At 51.8% G+C, this 22,383-nt stretch overlaps 2 long non-coding RNA genes across 2 annotated transcripts in view; one reads left to right on the plus strand and one right to left on the minus strand.

The window, feature by feature from the left end:
* Positions 1-1,633: 1,633 nt before the first annotated feature.
* LOC144237108 (uncharacterized) lies at positions 1,634-12,661 on the minus strand. The gene is made up of 5 exons (XR_013336760.1): positions 12,604-12,661; positions 10,117-10,301; positions 8,799-8,878; positions 7,694-7,903; positions 1,634-1,925 (listed from the first exon to the last, which is right to left on the minus strand). It is a non-coding gene; the product is annotated as an uncharacterized LOC144237108 (long non-coding RNA).
* A 164-nt stretch (positions 12,662-12,825) lies between these two features.
* Positions 12,826-22,383, plus strand: part of LOC144237114 (uncharacterized) — a 30,667-nt gene continuing 21,109 nt past the window's right edge. Inside the window, exons 1-2 of the long non-coding RNA XR_013336765.1 lie at positions 12,826-12,911; positions 21,072-21,336. This is a non-coding gene — a long non-coding RNA (uncharacterized LOC144237114). The remainder of the gene's footprint in view (positions 12,912-21,071; positions 21,337-22,383) is intronic.

Consider the following 22,383-nt stretch of genomic DNA (forward strand, 5'->3'; position numbering starts at 1 on the left):
AGCCTCCACCTGCCTCTCCACATCCTCTAGGCTGTACCCTGTTCTCTGTTCCTCATGTTCCTGGCCCAGACCTTGGCTGCCGATGGCTGGGGGCCATAACTCCAAAGTGTCAGCTTTCATGCCTCCATGCCTTTGCACCTGCAGGTCCCTTTTTCCTCATCTGGCTAAATTCTGCCCTTCCTTCAGAAAGGTCACCTCCTACAGGAAGCCCTCCTCCACTGCTCTGGGATGAGGAAGAAGTCTCTCCTCTGGGACCATGACCGTCTCACCCAGGACACCGGTCTATGATAGCACTCAGCACACCCTATTAGCCTCCCTTGTCTGTTGGTCTGTCTCAGCCCCCAGAACTCCTTGAGAACAGATTGTATCTCTCATCTTGGGCTTTCCCAGCACGGCTCTTGGCAGAGAGAGGGCTTGTGAAATGAATGGCTCTTGGGTGACTTCATATTTGCATCACACTTTCCCGTTCATGGAGCACTTCACATCTGTCATCTTCTGCTCATCCTCCGGCAACCCAGCGTGCAGGAGAGGCAATCGTTGTCATTCCTGACCCTGAGCTTGGACTGGTTAACAACTAGCCATGTCTTCTGACCGCCTAAGTCCCTGCTCTGCAGCCCAAGGGCAGTCCTTCCTTGAGGACAGGGCCCCACAGAGAGAAGGAGGCTGTGACCTGTGCAAGCGGCCTGGGTCACACACTGCTGGAGGAGCTCTACTCCACACCCTGCCCCGACATCTCTCTTGCAGCCTCTGTGGCACTGAGGCAAGAAAGAAACAACACCTGTCACTTCTGCTATTGGCCACATGGCCCCTCATGATAAAGGAGCTGAGAATGGGGGTGAGTACAAAGATACTTGGTGAGAAATACATGTTTCTGACACAGAGTACTTTTCTGTCTCTTTGTTGGGGCCCCAGTGCCTCCCTGTCTACCTCTTTGAGCCCAGTTGCTGTCCCAGGGCATCTCAGGCGCCCAAGGATCTTGCTTGGGCTCCCCCAAAGAGCCTGATGTCACTGCACAGAACACCCCCACTTCTCTGCTACAGAACTTACAATGCTTTGTGTGTGTAAGGATTTTAGGAAACATTCCTACCGTTCCTTCCTAAACAAATGGAGCCAGAGGAATAGAATCTGCCAGAAGTCCTGGGCCTCCCTCTGGCCATATTGCCTGGACCATTTACTCCCATTTTTGCCTAAGGCTCAGGAGCATCACCCCGGGGAAATGCTGTGTCTGATTCTCCCTCACGGTCAGTTCACTCATGGTTAGAACACTGGCCATCAGTATTTTCAGGCTTTAAAATCGTGTCCTTTCCAGCGTGGGGTTTATTAATGAGTACTAGTCAAGCATTATGGCATTCACCACAGCTCTGCGGGTTCACAACACTCTCAAACACAGATTGTCTAGGTCCTTTGAGGTTCCTCGTCTGTGCGTAGACCAAACTGCCACCAGATAGCCGGCTTGAATTGCTTAGTTCCCCGAAGGCATTAGTGACTGAAGTGTGATTCAAATACCAGTGGCGCTGGTATTCTTCCAATAAATTAAAGTAAGGCTTTTTATTCAAATAGCCAAGAACAAAGAATTAAAATATGATTTTAAAATAGGATATGGAGTTGGGGTTAAAGCCAAAGAAATGCTAGCACCTGGGCATAAACCACTATCTTCATTACCAATGCTGGGGCCCTTTATTATTATTAGTGTAAGCCTGGTCCTCCTTCAGCTTATGGAGAATTCATTGACTCTGAGTCTTTTAACTTTCTTAGCTGTGTAGCAAATCTGATTGGATTTGTCAAGGGTCCTGGTCTGCGGCTTTTCTCCAGCCTTGATCTCCGATGTTTAATTAAGGACCTCTCTTGACCCCCTTACAACTTCTCAGAAGAGCACGTTGGTTTCTTCTGTTTTTGTCTTTGTCTTAGCCCTGTTTCCTTGTAGTCTGCAGAGAGAAAAGAGAGAGTAAATTATAGTAAGGTGTGATGTTTCTAGAATGTTCAAAACTTGTGACTGCCTTTTTCTGAATCAGCAGGAAGATTCTCCTTACCTGAGTTCCTTCCTCAGTGTCAGCTATTTGCTGAGTTCGTTATCTCTAATCTCTATTGAAAGGCCCCTTGGCGACCGGGTCCCTGATAAGGTTAGATTGTAAACTCACCCCTAATGTCATTGGACTTTGCAGAGCCTGCTCTTTTGTAGGTACAAAGCAGGCCATCCCAGAACATGGCTTTTAAAGTACATTTTAACCAGAAGGTGACACGGAGCAAAAACGGACTTTTCTCTGAGCATCCCTGTGTGCTCAGCATGATCCCAGGGAAGCGTCAACAGAAAAGTGCTTGGAAGAGCTTTCGGTCATTTTTCAGTCTGACCCAGGGTGTCAGACGCACAGCACCATGGCCCAAAGGTCGCAGCTCATTGAGTTTGACCCCGTGAGGCAACCCCCTCCCTGTGTTCAGGCCACCTGTAAGTGGGGCTGTTTTCTGCTGCAAATCTACTGTCTGCGTTGGTTTCTATTTCCTCCCAGGTCACTAGTGCTCTCGCTCCTGGTGAAGGACACGAGGCAAGCCGGTTGCAGTTCAGTAAAGCCACAAAGCTGAGTTGTCCAACAGCCAATGTGGTGACGAAGATCAGGATGTCAGGAAGGACTGCTGCTGGGCTTTGCTGCACCCTGGCTGGGGTCAGTTGGGGGTGCGGGGGGCGGGGAGGTGAGCTTCAGCCTGTTTAATTCCAGGTGTTTGGGAAAGCTTGGAGAAGACTTCGGCATGAACACCGCTTTCCCTTGTAGAAAAGCTGAACCAAATTGATTAATAAGGTTACTCGGTGCCATTCCTATCTAAAAGGTACAAATCATGCCTCAGTCCTGCAACCATAATTGCACTAAGGGGTGGCGTGAAAATGGTTTGTGGGAGGTGTGTAGACAGAAACCGTTAACGTTTATTGAGTGCTTGCTGAGAACCAGGCTGTCTGTGAAACCTTTACTTCATTATCTTATTTATTAAGATGTGCAATGTTCTCCAGAGAAAGAAGTTCTCATCTTGTTTGGGAACAAGCGGGAGACAGAATTCAATTGGGGACAGGTCTTGGTGGAGAGAGAGCCGTCCTAGCCAGGTAACTCACTCCTCCACAGTGCAGGTCACCTGGAGAGGAAAGATCCTACCCTNCCCTCTAAGCTGCACCCAGGCTGCCTGGGCTTTAGGGAGGATGGCTCACTGAGCACGGAGCTACAGGCTTATTGTTAGGTTATCTTGTTTTATCCTCACTATGATCCCATAAGGGAGGATAGTATTTTGCCCCCATTTTACAGATGAGGACACTGAGGCACAGAGGGGATGAGAGTTTGTCCACGATCCTACAACTAGAGGCTGACAGAGCTGAGTTCTCCCACGTTCAACATCAGTCTCCGGGCTATGGTAACCTGCCCATATTCTGACTCAGCCTCTGAGGTTTTACCCTTCGGCTTCACAGCGGGGTGCCGGGGACCATCGGGAATCTCGGGCAGGGTTAAGAGGGTCTGAAGAATTGTGGAAAGGTGCCTTACATTGCAAAAGTGATCAATAAGCAGACAAAACCCAGAAAACAAGCTATTTTCTGCAGATTGTGTTTGCTGGCCAGACCTGCCTGAACACCACAGACTGGGGGGCTTACATAACAGAAATTTATATTCTCACGGTTCTGGAGGCTGGAAGTCTAAGAGCAAGGTGCCAGCAGGGTAAACGTCTGGTGAGAAGTGCAGATGGCGCCTTCTCACTGTGTCCTAACGGGGCCTCTGCTGTGTGTGTACATCCCAGGTGTCGCCTTCGCTTCTGATAAGCACCTGCCTCCTATTGGATTAGGGCCCCGCCCTTATGACCTTATGTAACTTTACCTCCTTAAAGACTTTATCTCCATATACGGTCACACCTGGGGTTGGGGCTCCAGTATGGGAATTAAAAAAAATTTTTTTAGTGTTTATTTATATTTGAGAGAGAGACAGAACACAAACGGGGGAGGGGCAGAGAGGGAGGGAGACGCAGAATCCGAAGCAGGCTCCAGGCTCCGAGCTGTCAGCACAGAGCCCCATGTGGAGCTCAAAGTCATGAACCGTGAGATCATGACCTGAGCTGAAGTTGGACACTTAACCCACTGAGCCATTTAGGTGCCCCATATGGGAATTTTGGGGGGACACAATGCAGCCTAACCATAGATGATTCAAAGCTCTGTGTCAGTCCTCCCGCAGCCTCACTGCAGGGGGCTGTCAGCCGAGTCCCCGATGTCCTGTCTTCTCTGCAAGACGAGGCAGCTGGAGATTGATCCCTGCAATCCACAGCCGTGAACGCCGCTGCGCCACTGAGGATTGTTACAAACTCTCACAGCTTTATAAGAGCCAACATTTACATGGAATAGTTTGACTTCAGCTGAAATTTTTACTTTGTCATCTCAACGGAGGGGCTGAAACCACAGCCCCCTCTCTGGTCTAAGTTTTTATCAATATTATTTTTATTTTTTTTAGTTCTCATAGCTGTCTAAGGTTTTAGAGGGCTATGTTCTTCCCATATACAAACCTGATTTCTTTTATCCTATCCCTGGAACAGCTTTTCCAATGAAAGAAATGGCTTTGCCAAAAGCCATGCATACCTTGGTAAACTAGCTTAAGAAAGAAAGGGAGAGGGGCGCCTGGGTGGCTTAGTCGGTTAAGCGTCCGACTTTCGCTTAGGTCATGATCTCACGGTTCGTGGGTTCGAGCCCCGCGTCGGGCTCTGTGCTGACTGCAGCTCAGAGCCTGGAGCCTGTTTCAGTCTGTGACTCCCTCTCTCTCTGACCCTCCCCTGCTCACGCTGTCTCTCTCTCTCTCCTAGAAATAAAAAAAAAAAAAGAAAAGAAAGAAAGGGAGAGAGAAAGAAAGAGAGGGAGGGAGGAAAAAAAAAGGAAGAAAGAAAGAATGGAGGGAAAGAGGGAGGGAGGAAAGGAAGGAAGGAAGGAAGGAAGGAGGAAGGAAGGGAAGGAGTAAAGAAGGAAGGGGAAGGAAGGAAGAAAGGAAAGAAGGAAGAAGGCAGGCAGACTCTGATTGGTAGAATTTGCCACTCTCTCCCCTGGCTCTGCCCCTGCTACAGTATCAGGCCAGGCTTGATCAGGAGCAGGAGGAGGCAAAGGATCCCTATCCCCCCTCCCCTCCTCCCTTCCCTTCCTCTGTATTCTGTTCTCCAGATTATTCCTGGGTCCTGAGTGAGCGGCTGAAGTGGGCATGATGCTACTAATAAGCTGATCTGAGAGAAGAGTTTAACTCATTGGACCTTTGGGAAGGACCTCGGCTGGCACTGCTCCGTAGGATAACAAGCTTCCGTGAAACTAACAGCGACTCTAGCCTGTGCCACTGCCGTGCTCTTGTCCTATATGCTGAAGGTAGCACGAACCACTTCTGTAAGTGACCTCCGCCTTTCCTCTGGCAATAGGAAGGCTAAATTGGAAATGGTATCCTTGGGGCCTCCTCTCCTTTCTAGAGCTTCTCTGAGCTCAGAGGGTGAGCACAGATAACTTCACACATCCACTTACCCTTGGGTCCCTGGCCAGTGTCCTCCATGACATATCATGGCATTTGAAACATCAATAATGAATTAGCCTTTCTCTTCTACTCTGTAGTCTCTATTTATCCATTGGCCTATTTTGATGAATTAATGAAATTAAAATACTTACAACTGAACATCTACTATGTGCCAAACCCTGTGCTAGGTATTTTATAAATACTATTTCCAAACCTAATAGCATCATGAGATAGGAATCATTACTACTGTTTTATAGATGAAAAAGCTGAGACCTGGAGAAGGTATGGACTTGTTGAAGGTCAGTAAGTGTTAAGATTCAAGCCAAGTCTTTTAAACTCAAAGCTCACATTTTTTCCACTATGTTACTATGTAATATAAAACATTGTATCTGTCAGCATAAAATCAGGTTGTGCTATAGTAACAAGCAGCCCTAAAATCTTAATGGCTTGTATCAACCAAGTTGTACGTTATCCTCCCCTGTGATGTGTCATTCACATGCACCACAGTTGGTTGGGGGCTCTGCCCCATATCTCCCAGGAGTCAGGCTGATGATGGAACTGCCACTGGCCTGTCACCAGTCCCTGTGGTAGAGGAGGTGAAGGCTCTGGAGGGTCTAAAGCTAGCAACTAAATTTGGTGGCATTGAATTGACACACATTGCTTGTACTCACAAGTCACTGGCCCAAATATCACATGAATATTCCAAACCACAATGGGGAGGAAGTGCAAATCACACTGGCCAGCCAAGAACAGAAAGTACATGGCGGGTAGCATTGAAACCTGCCATGAGTGTCTGACACTGGACTTGGCACCTACATGCTCAATCAACATGATTCCACACCCCTGTGTCCTTCTCCAACTCTCAACAGATTATGGTGAAATAGTACTTTTTGGATCAAGAGGTGGACATAATGAACAGAACTTTTATTTTGTACTCTGTTCAATGCTTTTTTTTCTCCATTGGCTTGCAGCTGGATCATAGGATACTGATGGCAGTCCCCATCTGGATCGGATTGTTCCGGGGCCTGGGTCTCCAGTGACGTGCTGCCACACTATGTATCAGAGGTTTCTATCAGTCGTTCTCAAATGGCTCATTGCAGGTGATGGATGATACTCACATGTGCAACATACCACAGCCTCCCATGGGCCTCCCTGATTGGCTCAGGACCCCAGGCAGTCCCTGGCTGAAAGCTGTAAGTCCATCCCTTCTCCTTCCATATGGGGTAGGATATCAGAATGCGAGTGAGTGACAGAGGCATTATCACTGGGACACATTGAATCTGTCCTAATTGATAAAAAATTCATCAATCATTTCAAAACCTCGGTAGTTCATTAGCAACAGCAAATCGCCTATGACACACCTGATAACTGCTCCAGATGTGGCATGTCAGGACACCCCCGCGGAGGAACTGCTGGTCAAGCTGATGCCAGAGCTACCAGTTGTGAAATGAAAAATTGTGTCAATTAACTCGTTTTATCTACACTGTGCCAAAGAATTGATTGGAGAGGACATTTTGTCCACACTAACTGAATTGGCTCTTGGTCTTGGCATTGTGTACACCCAGCCAGTATTAAGAATGTGAGCAGAGGGTCACCTGAGTGGCTCTGTCGGTTAAGTGTCTGACTTCCGCTCAGGTCATGATCTTATGGTCTGTGGGTTCGAGCCCTACTTTGGGCTCTGTGCTGACAGCTCAGAGCCTGGAGCCTGCTTCAGATTCTGTCTCTCTCTCTCTCTCTCTCTCTGCCCCTCCACCACTCACGTGCTCTCTCTCTCTCTCAAAAATAAATAAAACTTAAAAAAAAAAAAAGAATGTGAGCATAATATGAAATCACAGAATGTTAGGCTGGAGGGAATCTCCGGAGACATTTTTCATACATTCCTCTCATGTTACAGATGAGGAAATGAAGGAATAACCAGGTTGGAAGATTTACTGAGGGACACGCAGCACAATTGTTAACTATTGTTTTAGAAAAGAGGTACACGCGGGCACGTCTTCACCCACAGCATTTTTAACATTTTCTGTAGCTATTTCAGAATCAAGATGCTCAGCTGAATGGTATTGCATACTTTCTAAAAGTAGACAAGAATTTGAGAAACACCCCATGGTGCAATTGTTCATTGCTTAAACTTGCTGCTGACTCATCTGCCTTACGCCACTTCTCTACCAACATCGGTCATGGCATCCGTCACTTACATTGGCTCTTTTCCTCAGCTGGTCCCGTCCTCTCAGGCTGGGCTGGGAAATAGGATGTAGTGACGTCACCTCCGCTCATCTTCATTGGCCAGTGGACCCGGACTCAGAGGTGAGGCCTTCCCTGGGGACCTCCTTGCCATAAGGCTGTCTTCCAGCCTGAAGTAAGCTACCTGTTGCCCATGAGGGCAGGCTGTTTGGGGCCAAAAAAGTCTGTGGAACAAGAAAGCCAAGGGATTCAGGCTTCATATTTTTGAAGAAGGATAAATACAGCACCCCCCTCCCCCAACAAACACCTCGTGCTGGCCACACTTAAAGCATGAAGGGGGGAAAAGAGTCCCATTCAAAAATAGTCCTCGGATCAAAGCCCCCTCCTTGAATTACTTCCTTGGCATTCTGAACTGAAGCTTTTCACTCGCTTTGGGTTCCTGCCTCTTGAAATATCTCTAGTTTGAGACAGGTGATTTTGTGGAGGTCCCTCCAATCTATCCCCCTCTTCTCAAGTTTATTTCAGGGGCTTTGAAGGCTCCCTGCTTCAAGACCCAGGAGGGAAGTCACCCCAGACCATTTCTGCATGGCCCTGGGCAGAGGGTTGGGGTCGGTGGTCATGATCTAGGCTGTCCGTTGTCACCGCCCAGACTAGGATTTTGGCACCTCTCCCAACCTTACAGGCACCGATGCAGGAGGCAGTCGTTGGCACGAGCAGAGAGCTCTTAGGCTCAGGGCCAAAAAGTCAGCCCTTTCCCCCAGATGGAGCACATGGGAACCCGTCCCTCCCCTGCACAGCACATCTCTTTCCCTGTTTACATGGCTTAGGAAGTATTTGGAGGTTGGAGCGGGTAGGGGAAGATAGAACAGCCGGCTGACATCCAGGGACAAGTCTTTCCTTAACCCATACCCAGGGAGAGAGCGGGAGGTAAGGACCTGGAGCACGAGAATAGATTGCAGGCCACACTGGGCTCCCTTCTCCTGGGTTTATGCGTTGTTGAGAAGACGCTCTGAAAGACCGACCCTTCTCAGTCTGTCTTCTTGTTGGCTTTGGTACAAAGCTACACACACAGACATAGACACAGTCACACACATGACCGAACACACACGGCGCCCATACCAGTCTTCTCTTCTTGGCCACTGGGTTCAGACTCTGGAAAACCCTAGTGGTAGAAGAATTTGTGTCTGGAGAACTTATGCCTTTAAGGGAAAGTAAAGTTAGGAGAAAAGTCAGAAATGAACTCGAGAAAATCTTCATAATTGCTTTTACATTCAGGGAAGACTACAACCAAGGAGCACACCGAATAAGGAACGCGTTAGGATGTATCATATCCACGTTGGTGGAAGTGTGACCTAGTTCAGCCAAGCTTGTGAGCAATTTGGCAATGTGTCTATAACCGGGAATGCCTTCTCCCAAGGGCGAGCAGCTCCACTGCCAGGGACATACTCTAGAGAAACAAGTTCAAGGATATTCACTGCAGAATTACATGTGACAGTGAAAAATTAGAAATAACTTCAAAGTGGGATGCCTGGGGGCGCCTGGGTGGCTTAGTCGGTTAAGCGTTCGACTTTCACTTAGGTCATGATCTCGCAGTTCGTGGGTTCGAGCCCCGCATCAGGCTCTGTGCTGACTGCCAGCTCAGAGCCTGGAGCCTATTTCGGAGTCTGTGTCTCCCTCTCTCACTGACCCTCCCCTGCTCAAGCTGTCTGTCTCTCTCTCTCCTAGAAATAAATAAAAATATTAAAAACAACAACAACAACAACAAAGTGGGGCGCCTGTCTGGCTCAGTCGGAAGAGTGTGTGACTCTTGACCTCAGGGTCATAAGTTCGGGCCCCACGTTGGGTATAGAGAGGACTAAAAAAATAAAAATAAAAATAAAAGAAATAACTTAATCATCCCATGGTTGATGGATGAATTGTGGTCTATTTGTACAGTTTATTGTTATTCATGAGCTAAAATGAATGAGCTGGATTTCCCACAACAACATGAGCAGACCTTAGAAATATCATGTTAGGTGATAAAAAAGCAAGTTCCAGAATGGTAGGTTCAGTGTGACACCACTTATGGAAATTAAGAAGCACTCAAAACATTGCTAGGTATAATGTATGAGTAATCCATATGTGATAAAGTATGAACATATGTATGATAAGAATATCCATCAATTTTAGGATAGCTCCTGTATCTTTGGAGGAAAGGAAAGGGAGGCAAAGGAGACTCTGCCGTGTTTATAAGGTTGTATTATTTTCCTTTTTAAAGAATCCAACACGAATGTGGCAATAAGTTAACATTTGCTATTTCTGGTGGTGGGTGCAAGGTCTTTGTGATATTACTCCTTACTTTTTTCTGTATGTTTGCAATATTTCAAAATTGGAAAAAGAAAAGAAATTTCCCATGGCATTTTGCACACATTTACATGAACAGTAATGGATACGGTACTGTGATTTTCCATTTTCTCTGTCAGAATTTCCCTTCTTTGTAGCTCCAGCAGATTGCTTGTAAATGTCTTTCTCTTAGTTGCAGAGATATCATGCGGAGGGGAAGTTTTCCAGCCAATTATTCCATGAGTCTCCCCATCTCATGACTCAGAGTAATCGATTAGTTTGTCTCCCTCCTCCAGAGTTCTGGAAAAACCAGAGCATTCAAAGTAGGGTACCCCCAAACCTCCCCGGCACCTCTTCCCAGCATGGGGGCTGGAGGGCTCACCTCTGTCCAGGACAGCCTCCTGCCAAATGCCCGGCTGCCCTTCTGCCCGGAGGGAAGGCCCAGTGTCTGGTTTACTTTCTTCTTTCTTTACCTTCCCCCAGTTTCCCTTGCAAAACCGTACTCCTTGGCTACCCCAACATCTCCAACCTTTTTTATCCCCAGCCTCTAGATTCCTCCAATCTCTCTCATGAACTCACCAGTACTAACCAACGAAGCAATGGTTCTCAAGTTTGTGCATCAGAATGACCTGAAAAGCTTATTAAAATACAGATTTCTGGGCCCCGCCTCCAGGGATTCTGATTCAGTAGCTCTGGATGGGGCCCGGTGGTATGCTGGAAACTCTTCCCAGGAAGTAATATAAGTGCAGATTTGTAGTGTTTGCCGATTCCCATGGTGTAAATATTCCTACAATGGCTGTTTTCAAGCCCCCAATGTGACTGTCACTAAGTGTGGCGCTGGGGAGGGAATGCACACAATTGGTTTTCCCAAGGTGATACAAACCATCTCCCGCACACCCTTGGCACTGGGACCTGAGGATGTACGTTTCTTTCTTTCTTTCTTTTTCTAATGTTTAATTATTTATTTTTGAGAGACAGAGAGAGAACAGGGGAGGGGCAGAAAGAGAGGAGACAGAGAATCCGAAGCAGGCTCCACGCTGCCAGCGTAGAGCCTGATGTGGGGCTCAAACCCACAAACCATGAGATCCTGACCCAAGCTGAAATAAAGAGTCGGACCCCCAACTGACTGAGCCACACAGGTGCCCAGAGAACGTGCATTTCTACTAAGCTCCCAGGTAACACTGACACTGCTGGTACAGGGACCACACTTCCAGACCTGCCGTCCTTCAAGGCTGAGCACAGGAGTATGGGGTTTGAGAAGGGATTCCTGGATTGTATGAATTGTGCAACCTTGATTTTACAAATCGCACTTCCTTAAAAGGAGTCCAGATTTCCTGCTCTAAGAGCAAATATGGCTTTACATGGGGGGACAGGCACAGGCTATATTGTAGGTACAACAAGCCCAGGGTCCATCCTGAGGTGATGCACTGGCCTGGATGTTCTGTCCCCTCTTCTGAAAGCCCCCTGCCCACCAGCCACTAACCATGCTGCTCCCAGCTCGCGCGACTGTTCTGCCTTCCCAGCCCCAAACCCTGCAGCTAAGGGGCAGAGGCGGCAGGATGAGTACCCCCCACCCGTAGGGGCTCTCGAAGGAAAGAATCATGTCTGAGGGTGTCCTTGAGAAAGAAGAGGAGATGGGGAAGGAGGAATGGGAGAAGGAAAGGATACAGTGGGAGGGTGGGGGAGAAGGGAGGGGCTGGTGGTCGGGCCCAGCAGCTTCCAGGGGACTTAAGTCACACTCCAGATTAGGCAAAAATGAAAAGCACCGAGTGACAACTGTCCATGCCCCTACTACTGACACAACAGTTCCATTCGGGGAGCACGGTGGTCCTCCCGCTGTGACTATACAGGCCCCACTGGCACGAGGCCACCTCTGGAAAGAGCAAAGGAGGCTCTGTAGGCTCCGCGGGATGAGCAAGTTCAAGGTGGAGAAAGGCAGGATGAATGGATGGCAGCAGTGCCATAACACGAGGGATAGTATCACACTGGTATATAGGACGATACGTCATTAGGATTCCAGGGCATAATAACTCCAGGTGCACTTGACATTTCTATTCAAATGGTACTTTGGGGAAACTTATAGGTTTTCATTGCTGGTAATTTCTCTGACTCCTGCCTCCCAGAGCCTGCTTGGTGTTCATGCTCAGCCTGCTCCCACCCTCGGCTGGCACACCATCCGGTGCCCTCAATGGCTCCCACCCTTGAGGACGGCTGGTGATCCCCTATCCTGGGTGCCTGGGAGGTGGCCTGGGAGGGGAGGAGATGGCTGAGAGGAAGAATCCAGCACTTTGTCTCATTTTACAGGTGCAGAAGTAGCAGCCCAGAGAAGGAAGTAGACTTTTGCAAGGACACTCCAGCAGTGTGGCCCAGCGTGGATCAGAAGGATGCCTTGCGGGGTGCTGCTGGGGGACATCAGCCACCCAGAGGGACTTCCCATGTAGCCTCACATTCTCCCCCTTTCTTCTGTTCCTTTCTTGACTTTCTTTTACCCTTTCCATGCCACTTCCCCCTCTCCTTCCTCCCTCTCCCAAAGGCTCAGCCTTTGCCCTCTAGCTTTAGCAGACTTACTACCCCATCCCCCACCCCATCGTTATTGACTCACTTCAACCCTCAGGCTCTCAGCACACCTTCCACACCTCCCATCTGCTTGGGTGCATCAGGCAGGGGGCATGCAACCCCGGCTGGTTTCAGTCAAACAACATATTGCCAGATGGACACATACGCACAAATACAGAAAGACATCACAATGCACAGGCAGCAAGCCAATGCCTCCCCAGAGCCGACGCTCCGAGGCTCAGTCGGGGGCCTGCCTTTCTAGGGCAGTGACCACTCCTTGGGGCTACTCTCCACACCCTTGCAAGATGGGCATTACGTCCCCATGTTACAGATGAGGACCCAGAAGTAGAGAAGGTAAAAAGGCTTTCCCAAGGTTACACACGGAGAACTTGGGATTTGAGTCAAGATCTGATTGGTTCTGAGGTTCAGGTTCTTTCCATTAACACCATTAACATTTAAACAGGAGCCTTTTTTGAATGACACCCTCTTCCTGGGCCTCACTACTTTTCCAGGGAAGAGGTTCTGTGGGGGGCGNGCTAGAAAGTAGCTTGGAAAGGTGGCCTAGATCTAGGAGAGGGACCTGGGGTACAGACACCTTCAATGAGGGTCTCCTTCCCTCCTGAAGCCTTTCCTTCCCACATCCCCTCCCTCTCCCCCTCCATCTCTCTCTCTTCTCTCCACCATCCCTCTCAGGCTCTACATCCCTCAGAAAGAAACTCTGGTTCTGTGGGAAAATAGACCTTGCCCTCCTAGAGCCGAGTCCAGCCCAGGGTCAGACGGCGCTGGAGGAGTGACCTGTAAATGGAACACTTTGGAGGCTGTGGGGCGCACTACCTCACTATGACCACACGATGGCACCCTTGAGCTGCACACACATCCCCCACAGGCACGTTGTGGAGCAGGTGGCCAAGCCAGGCCCAGCCCGCAGCTGGGGGGGGAATGGAAGGTCAAGGTAGCCCCAGGGGAGGGAGTTTCACAGTCACAGGCACTGGTCAGCCCCGCAGCCATTGTCACCATCCTGCCTTCTCCCACTGATACCTGGCTGCATCTAGGTGGGGTCTCAGTTGATCTCACTGAGACAATTGCTGCAGGTCCCCATGCACCCAGCCCTCCTTCCTGAATCCCCACAGCGAACCCACAGCCCCGCTTAGGATCCTTCAGCACATTTGAACTCAGTGCAGGCCACACACCAGCCATGTGTTGCTGTTGGCTTAGACTTGCCTCTTGTGGCTTCTGCATAAAGAAGGAACTTTGCAGCTGCCTTGTTTCTCACAGGATGTGGCTATGTTGTGACCTATAACAGGTAATGGCTGTGTCCCCCACCTTGGGCTGCCCAGGCACAGCAGCTCCCCAGGGTTGAGTAGAAGGATTCCAGATAAGGAAACCCCCAGATAAAGAACGTGAAGACCCTATGTTCCTTTATTTTAAACTTTTCCGCATTATGTAGGTCCTGCTCTGTCCATCCCAACGTTGTTCTCACCTTTGGGAATGTTTCCTTGGGCCCTAACCCAGGCCTTGTATGTGGTTCCTGCCTTTTGCTCTGTCTCCTGTCCCCTGGGGGCTGACACCATGTGAGCCTCCCCTAAGGACAGTAACAAGCCCCAGGCCGGCTGCCCCCTCCCCTTCTCCAGGGTAGGCAATCCCACCTCCCGCCCCTAGGGGTCTCTGTATCCCGAGGCAAGCAACAGTATTGACTGCTTAACTAAAACAATGAGGATTTTATTGGAAGCGTTTGGGAGCGGTTCACCAGATTCAGGGGGGGCACTTGAAGGTCCAGGCTAAGAAAGGGCAGCCGCTGGGCAGTTCAGGGGACGCAGGAGGACCAAGCTCAGTCTTCTCCTTAGCACGGCCGCTGAGATCAGTTCGTTCCCAATCTTGCACCCCTCCATCCAGGATTCCAATTCCCAGGCCTGTCTTGGGTCTCATATCCAAGGGGATAGGACAAGGCAAGGTGCCTTGAGCGACAATCCCACCAGGAGGGCCCACGGGATGGAAGAGGTGATTCCCCAAAAGGAGCCCAGAGGGAGATAGGTGGTCTACAAATAGGAGGCAGCAGGCTGGGCGCTAAGCCACCAGCACAGCGTCCACACCTTTAATTGAGCCACTCTTGCTTTTTCCTTACCTTGTGGAATCTCCCACTAGACACTGCGCACAGATAAATCATTAAATGTGTGGCAGAGCACTGAGGCACAGAGAGGCTCGGCGTTTGTCCTGAGGCCAACCAGCAGCTCTAAGGGAAAGCTAGGTTGATGGCTCTCCTTGTTGCTGTTCCTTGTCTAGGAGTGTGGTATGTGACCCACCTGGAGCCCTTGGGGGGGGAGGCAGTCCCCCTGTAGACAAGGCCTCCCGCAGATACTTTTTGGGGTAAGGGCTTCCTGACTACTGTAGAGAGGAACAGCAAGCCCAGACCGCAAAAAGATCCAAAGGAGACTGCAGCTCTCCTCCAGCAGGAGGGCAGGAGGGGAAGGTGGGTGCACCCCTCCAGGGCTAGCTGGCTGGATCCGCGGGGAGGCAGAGCCAGGGCCTGAAGGGAAGAGAGGGAAGAAGGGAGCTGAGAGCCCCAGGAAGCAGGTGGGAAGCAGAAATCCCATTGTAATCCCACTGTCCACCCACCCAAGGTCACAACCTAGTTCTTACCTGGGGTTTGTGGCGGGGGAGGGGGGGCCCTGGAAGAGCCGGGATTGCAGTCAAGGGGCCCCAGTTAAGGGGCTGCTTGAACCTGCACCGGCTCCCTCCAGGGCCCCTGGATTCTCTTTGACGTTGGTGCATTTTAGCCTCCTGCTGTGACTATGCAGTCAGATAGTTTGACCCAGGTCCTTATGAGGCCACCATGCTTGCTGGGGTGAGGGCCCACACAGACTAAGCCCCGTCCTTGGTCCACAGCGCCAGTGCACCCAGCACCCACTGGGGACTCCCCAAGAGTCACAAAACACCAGTCCCAAGAAGGTGTCATCTTAGATAAGACCTCTGGGGACAAGCCACTTTGAGCTTACAGGCGTGAGCCTTCAGTTCACTGACTGCTTTCAGCAGATGCAATTGTTACTGGGAAATCAGGGGTTGGAAGCCATTTGAGCTGGCTTAGCCTGAGGAACTGTCCCCCGCCCTGTCAAATGAGTAGCTCCACAAAGGTGCCCCCCCATCTCAGTGCCCTCCTGCTTCCATAATAAGGGAGTTCAGCACCACTTCCCAGCAGTGCCTGAGCTAGCCTGGCCTGGTACTCACCTGCCTTACCTGGAGGCACCCCTGAGGCCACAGTCACCCAGGAGTGGAGGAAGTCGTAGTACACTCAACCCCGTGGGTCTACAGAATGGGCGGCTTTGCCTGCGGGTCCACTGCAGGGCTCGGGATGGGATGCCTTGTGCCAGGCTTTTCCTGAAGGAGGTAAGGAGGCAAGGGTCGTGCCAGAAAAAGTGGGCCCCGTGCCCTCCCAGACTTCCAACCCAGGCTTGTAAACAGAGGCCACCCGGAGACACCGGCCCTGCTCCGCAGGCTGGTCCAGGAAAGAGACCAGAATGTGGGACCGGCGGCCATAGATGAGAGCCTGGGGTCACAAGGCAGCCCGGAGGGGCGAGTGCTGGGGGCCACGGCTTCGAGAGCGTCCTACCCGGGCATATCCATGCTGCCGCTGCACGGGTGGGCCTGAGCTTCACAGAAGCTGGGACTCGAGCTTGTTCTCAGGAAGAAGAGAAGGCCCTTTCCTGTCCAGGGAGCAGCCCCCCACACCCTTCCTCGATGCTCAGCCACTGGCCCAGAGAATCCAGACCTGGTGGTGACTCCCGTGGCAGGCAGCTACATCTTGAGAACAGGCCCAGCTATCTGCTTCAGGGTCTTCACACAGGGGAGAAGACTCACCCCTAGCCAGCTTTGAGCTCGGCTCCCCCTGGAGTCCTCCGGTTCTGCCCCTCCCCCAGCAGGGTTCCCTTGGGCTCTCTCTTGGGACTCCATTCCTTCCTGCCCCTCCTGCCCCACCAGGACACTGCGGTGGGGGAGGCCCACTTGGCGGGTTTGAGCGGAACCACACAGGCCTTGGTGACTGGACCACACGCAGGCCCACAGGGAGTGAGCCCTGGCCCTCCACACTTGCACAGGGCTCCTCCGCCCACCGCCCACCGCCCACCGCATCCCAGAGTGCTCTGTCTTTGGCATCACTGAAGGCCTCCTCTTCCAAGGCTCCGCTGACGTCTGCATTTAAGGCACTTCCATTTGTCCGGGACTCACTAGAAGCCAGCTCAGTGCTGCTCCCTTTTTCCGCACTGTGACCTGAGGAAGTAGATACAGTTAACACCCCCTTACAGGGGAGGGAGCTGAGACTGACCTGTTTAACTGCAGCTAGTGACTGGCTGAGACCCAGCCTCAAAGCCCAGGCAGCTCCATCTGCCCTTGGCCTCCAGGACACAGCCCAACTAGACCACTGTGATGGTCCCTTCCATCCCTTCCTTCCCAATGTCTCTCCTCCTCCCACTACTGAGGTCTAGGGCAGCAGAAGCCAAGTCTCAGGCCGAGCTCTGTTCCTCAGCTTCCTCACCTCTAAAGTGGGCATAATACCCTGTGTCTGGGTCAAATGGAAACATCTTGTGCTCCTACTACCAAATCTGCCTACCTGCTTCCACCCGCCCCTACACATGCCCCTTGACCTCCTTCCCATTCTGATCTATGGTGAGCCACCTGCTCTTATCTAGGACTTACGGCTCCCCTACAACTGAATCGGGCCCCTCTGGCTACCCAACGGACGTCAGCGAGCTATCACCTGCTGGATGGTCAGTGCTCGCCTCCCAGGTATCGCCCCCTACAAAAGCCCCCCCTGTGCACAGCTGGAGAGGCTCTGGCAGTAGCCCACCTCAGACAAAACTCCTCAGAGTCTGTTTGCTACTCTACCGCCCTCCCCCCAACCCTGCATTCTCTCCTGAACCCTCTGCAATCACTTTTGACCCCAGACCACTCCTGTCAAGGTCACGTTGAGCCCTGTGGTTGATTCTCAGAGCTCATCTCACCTGATCTATAGACAGCTTTGGACACAGATGGTCACCCTGTCCTCCTGGAAACACCTTCCTGGGCTCCAGGAATGCCCTCCATGCACCTCTTGCTCCACTGGCCGCTCGCTCCTTTCTGGTTGCATCCTGAGTGTTGGTCGTTCCTCATCTGCCCCAGCCCCCCAGAACCAGAGCAACATGGGGGCCTGGCGTGCATCCCTGAGTCTTCTCTGCTCTCCCTCTACATTCAGCCCTAAGTGAGCTCATCTGAACCCACTGTGCCTCCCACCATGCACCCCCATTTCCAGTCAGTCCCAGTGTGCCCGCCGCTGAGCCCCACCACCAGGATGGGCAGAGCTATTCTGATCCTGGCGTCTCACCCCTCCGGCAATAAGCTGTGTGTGTTGCTGAGATTCTCACCTTCCCAGGGTCCCTGTTTGGATCTGGAAGGCATGGAGAATGAGATGGCTCAGAGGAAGAGGTCTGAGGCTGCTGTCTCCTGCTTCAGCTTGTGCCACACAGGTTGTTGGACCGGCTTCTCAGAAATACTTTCCTTGGGACCCCTCTCCTGCTGAAGGGGGTGAGGGAGGGGCCCGCCAGCATCTCTGGTCCAGCAGGGTGGGGATGGGGAGGCCTGGAGCTCCTGCTGTCCAGCCAGCTCTTCTGCCTGACATTCTGCCTGGATGGGACCCACCCTTCCCTCCCGGATTCTTCAATCCCTTTCCTGAACCCCCCAGCACAGGCCTGGGGGCCATTGATTTGCCCCTCGCTTGTTTACTTGCAAGATGTCAACTGAGTGCATGCAGGAGTGAGCGCACCGTGGACTCTGCCTTCTGCGAGCTCCCAGCCTAGAAAGGAAGTATAGATGTGGCCTCCTGGATGTCCCGTGTCGCTCAAACAAAACTCATCCTGTACTGAGCTCACCGGCCTCCCTGGGAGCCCCATCTCCCTCCTGGGACGCCTGTGCCAAAGGCAGCAGCACAGACTGTGGGCAAGGTGGGCGGTGATGGGTGCCTGGGGAGCGTTCCAGGGCTTGCAGGGGTGCCCGGACCGGGTGGCGGTGAGGACAAGGAGCCTGGGAGGCGTCACCACGGAGGCCTGTGGGAACAGCGCTGGGGAGAAAGGCCCAAAGTTGTCTTCCGGTAACAGGCTGAGGAGTTGGCAATGCTCCAGCAGGCTGTGGGCAGCCCCTGAGGTTTTGAGTAGAAAAAAAAATCTGTGAAATGATGGAGCAGGGGAGGCACGGGTGGGGAAGTCAGAGGCTTTCCAACAATTCTGCTGAGAGATCATGGGGACCTGACCCGGAAAGGTGGGGGGCTGATGCAGCAGGCTCGTGACCATGTAATAGGTTGTCTGGGCCCCTGGGAGAGGGGTCCCAGCAGTGTGGACAGAGGGGCCAACAGGGAACGGAGGGGGGTTGGATCACTTAGAACACGCAGTCCAATTTAATAAACAGGTGTGGAAGCCCCACCACATTCAGGGTCACCTTCGGCTCTCAAGGTGTACAAATTGACAGTGACCATGATAAATGAAGGGCTGAAGGGACAGAGGGAGGCACAAATAGAAGCTGGAGGACACCCAGAGAGGAGAAACAAAGCGGGGGGAAGGGAAGGGCGCTCTAGCTTGGTGTGTGGAAGCCTCCCTGACACTGTCCCCGCAGCCCTGGCTGGGCGGAGGGGGTCAGCAGGGAACACAGGCAGAAGTGCAACGTTGCCAGAGAGCCCCCAGGGCAGGAGGGACACCAAAGGCTGGGGCAGCGGTTGGGGGCGGGGTGTCCTGAGACTGTGGGACCCTGACCTTCGCCCGCCCCTGAGCTCTGCTCCCAGCTTTCCCATTTGACAGGTTGGCTGTGGGAGTGTCACTGTGCCCCTCTCAAAGGTCAGCACTAGCGCCCCTTAATTGTAAAACAGGAGAGCTTCAGACACAAGAAGGAAAAAGTGCCCCCACCTCCGTGAGGGGCTCCAAAATGCGGGCACCTCCACTTCCTCACCCCTCATTTCAAATAGGTCTCAATGTCAAACTCCTAAATGCATTTTGAATCCACCCACTCGCTCCTCCTGCCTTATAGACGCCCCTGCCCCCATGACCTTGTAGACCACGGTAGCCTCCTACCTGCTCACTCCACACCCTCCGGCCTCTCCGCAGCCACAGAAACCTTATTTAAATGTAAATCTCAAGTCCCTCCCCTGCTTAAAAAAAAATCCTTAATTGGTTTCTTACCGCGGTTAAAACTCCATCACCTGCCCCTCCCTCGCCCCCAGGGCTCCTCCTGCCTCCCTAGTCCCTCTCTCCTGGGCTCCAGCCCACGTTGGCTTTCTTCCAGCTCCTCGAGCCAGCAAGCCTGCCTCGGGGCCTTGCCCTTGTCTGTCCCCTCTGCCCGGAGCGCCGGCCCTGCTGCTCCTACCGGGGAACTCCCACTCTGCCTGCGCGGAGCCTCGTCGTCACTCCCTCGGGAGACACCTTCCCGGAGCACCCAAGTGAGATCCCCTGTGTTGGTCTGCTGCATAGCACCCCGGACTTCTTCCCGGCACTTCGTCTCCTTTTGTAAATATAGATTTAGGAGTGTGATTTGTTGTTAGCTTGTTTAATGTCTGCCTGTCCCGCTGGACTTAAACCCATGAGGACAGTTGTCTTGTCGGTCTTGCGGGCTGTTGTACACCCAGCACCCACAGTCAGCATTGACCGAATGGAGGAAGGAAGAAAGGAGGGCGGGCGGGCTGTGTTTTCCTGCGACAGCTGCCACCACCCCAGATGACCCCCGTTTCCCGGAGAGTTCCAGGAGATGGCATCCTCAAACATGCATCTGATCTAGACTCACGCCAAGAACTCGGGCTAAACATGGGCATTTTTATATTGTGACTTCCTCGCCTCGCCTCACCTTTCTTATGTCTTGCTTCGTTTTATCTTCATATTTCTATTTTTTAAAGTTTATTTATTTTTTTATTTTAGAGAGAGAGAGGGCATGAGTGGGGAAGAGGGGCAGAGAAGAGAGAGAGAGAGAGAATCTTAAGCAGGCTCTCTTTACTATGAACCCTGACTGTGAACCCTGACATGGGGCTCGATCCCATGACACTGTGATCATGACCTGAGCTGAAATCAAGAGTCAGATGCTCAACGGACTGAGCCCCCCAAGCGCCCCCTAGCTTCACACTTCTTGGTGTCACCTGCTTGGTAAGGAGCCGTCCCTTGTCATTCTCCCCCTTTGATATTCACATTTGCCTCTTTCCTGTTAAAATAGAAATATTTCTGATTCAGGTTTTACTCATTAATTTATGGATCATTCTTTTTTATCAGCGCAGTAATAATATTTTCTGGTCGATTGTAAGTTCTTATTGTCCTCACAGTTTCATTAACCATAAAATGAAACTAAATAGAGTAACAGTTGTTTAACATCTGAGTCTTCTTCTCATTCAGGAAATAATTTAGATAAAAATAACTATTGTATACCCTGAATAGTGTGTGAACTGAGGTACTGCAGTTTATAGAATTTCGTTCTATAAATAATCTTAGAGTTTCCTGATTTGTTTCTTTCTGATGCTAATAGAAATCCAACCTGCTACACCTACTCTACCCATCTGAATTCCGTCTCTGAGAAGCTGGGCCCTGAGGAGAGGGCCTCAAAGTCTGAAAGCCGTCCGCGTCACTGGGGCTCTCCAGGATCTGACCTCAAGGAGAAAGAGCCCCTCTCTAAAGGTCAGATGTCCACGCGTGCAGAGAGCACTCTACTTCCCATTTCCAGGTGTAGACCAGGCCTGGGAGCATCGCCCCCTGAACTCATCGGGAGCAAGAAGCAACATCACGTGGCACAGGTGGGAATACACGTCTCCCTAGGAGGCATCCCGGCAGTTGGGCCACTGGGCCTGCCTGCGGAGGCCCTCGGAGGCCGACGGGGGCTCAGAACTGGGGGCAGCGGGTGTCATTGACTGGGAGCTGGTTGTCAGCATGCAGAAGAGTTGGCCTAGAGGGAATCTGGGAACCGGGAACAGAGGCTTCGGTCACTTTTCCAGCCCCGGAGGGAGGAGGCCTGCCTGCGTCTGTAGGAGGGAGGCCCCATCCCCTGGCTCTGGCTCCAGGGCCCGTCCCCACACTGTGACCTCCTGCCAGGCTGCTGGGAAGTCTTCTGGTGACCAGCACAGCCTCCTGGGCTGTGGTTCTTGACACGGCAGTGGGCAGTTGCCGAGCAAGAGTATGTCAGGCCCTGGAAACTAACTGCTGACCCCTTTCCACCCACGGTCACGGAATAAACCTGCCTTCGGCTCTTCTCTACTATTAGCGGGCTGGGCCCCAGGCCCCTGCACTGCCCTGGGAGGCTGCATGGGAAGTGGTGTTTCTTACCCTGCTAAGGTCATATCCAGACTCGGGGCCCAAAGCGTGGACCCGTGTGAGGCCCTGAAGAAAAGTCAGCCACTGCCCTCATCCCCGCTCCCCTCCCTCCTTTCCCTTCCCTCCTCCCTCCCCTCCACCTCACTTGCCTTCTGGGGAAGATCTCTAGGCCTTTGTCTTCCCCCTTCTGCCCTCACCTCTCTTTTTCTCTGCCTGTCTCCCCATCAATGCTACCTCCTGTGGGAATTTGATTCTCTTCTTCTTAAGGCAGTAACTAAAGGTGAGGGAGGAAAAGGCAGTGAGAAAAATGAAAGGGAAGGTATTTGCCACCCTCCCCCATCTCACGTCTATCTTGGAGCCAGTGAGGCCAACTTGCCATCCTGACTGTGGTGTGAGGGAGAGAAGAACGGACCCGCACAGGTGTGGGAGAGGGAAGTATTTGGCATCAAGAATAACGCTGACCGCTGAACTGGGGCAGAGAAGGGGGAGAGCTGGCATGGGACTTCCGCTAACAGCACGAGGGTGTCGCTAGC

The sequence above is a fragment of the Crocuta crocuta genome, unplaced genomic scaffold (assembly GCF_008692635.1).
Source record: "Crocuta crocuta isolate KB4526 unplaced genomic scaffold, BGI_CrCroc_1.0 scaffold266, whole genome shotgun sequence".
Lineage (NCBI taxonomy): Eukaryota > Metazoa > Chordata > Mammalia > Carnivora > Hyaenidae > Crocuta > Crocuta crocuta.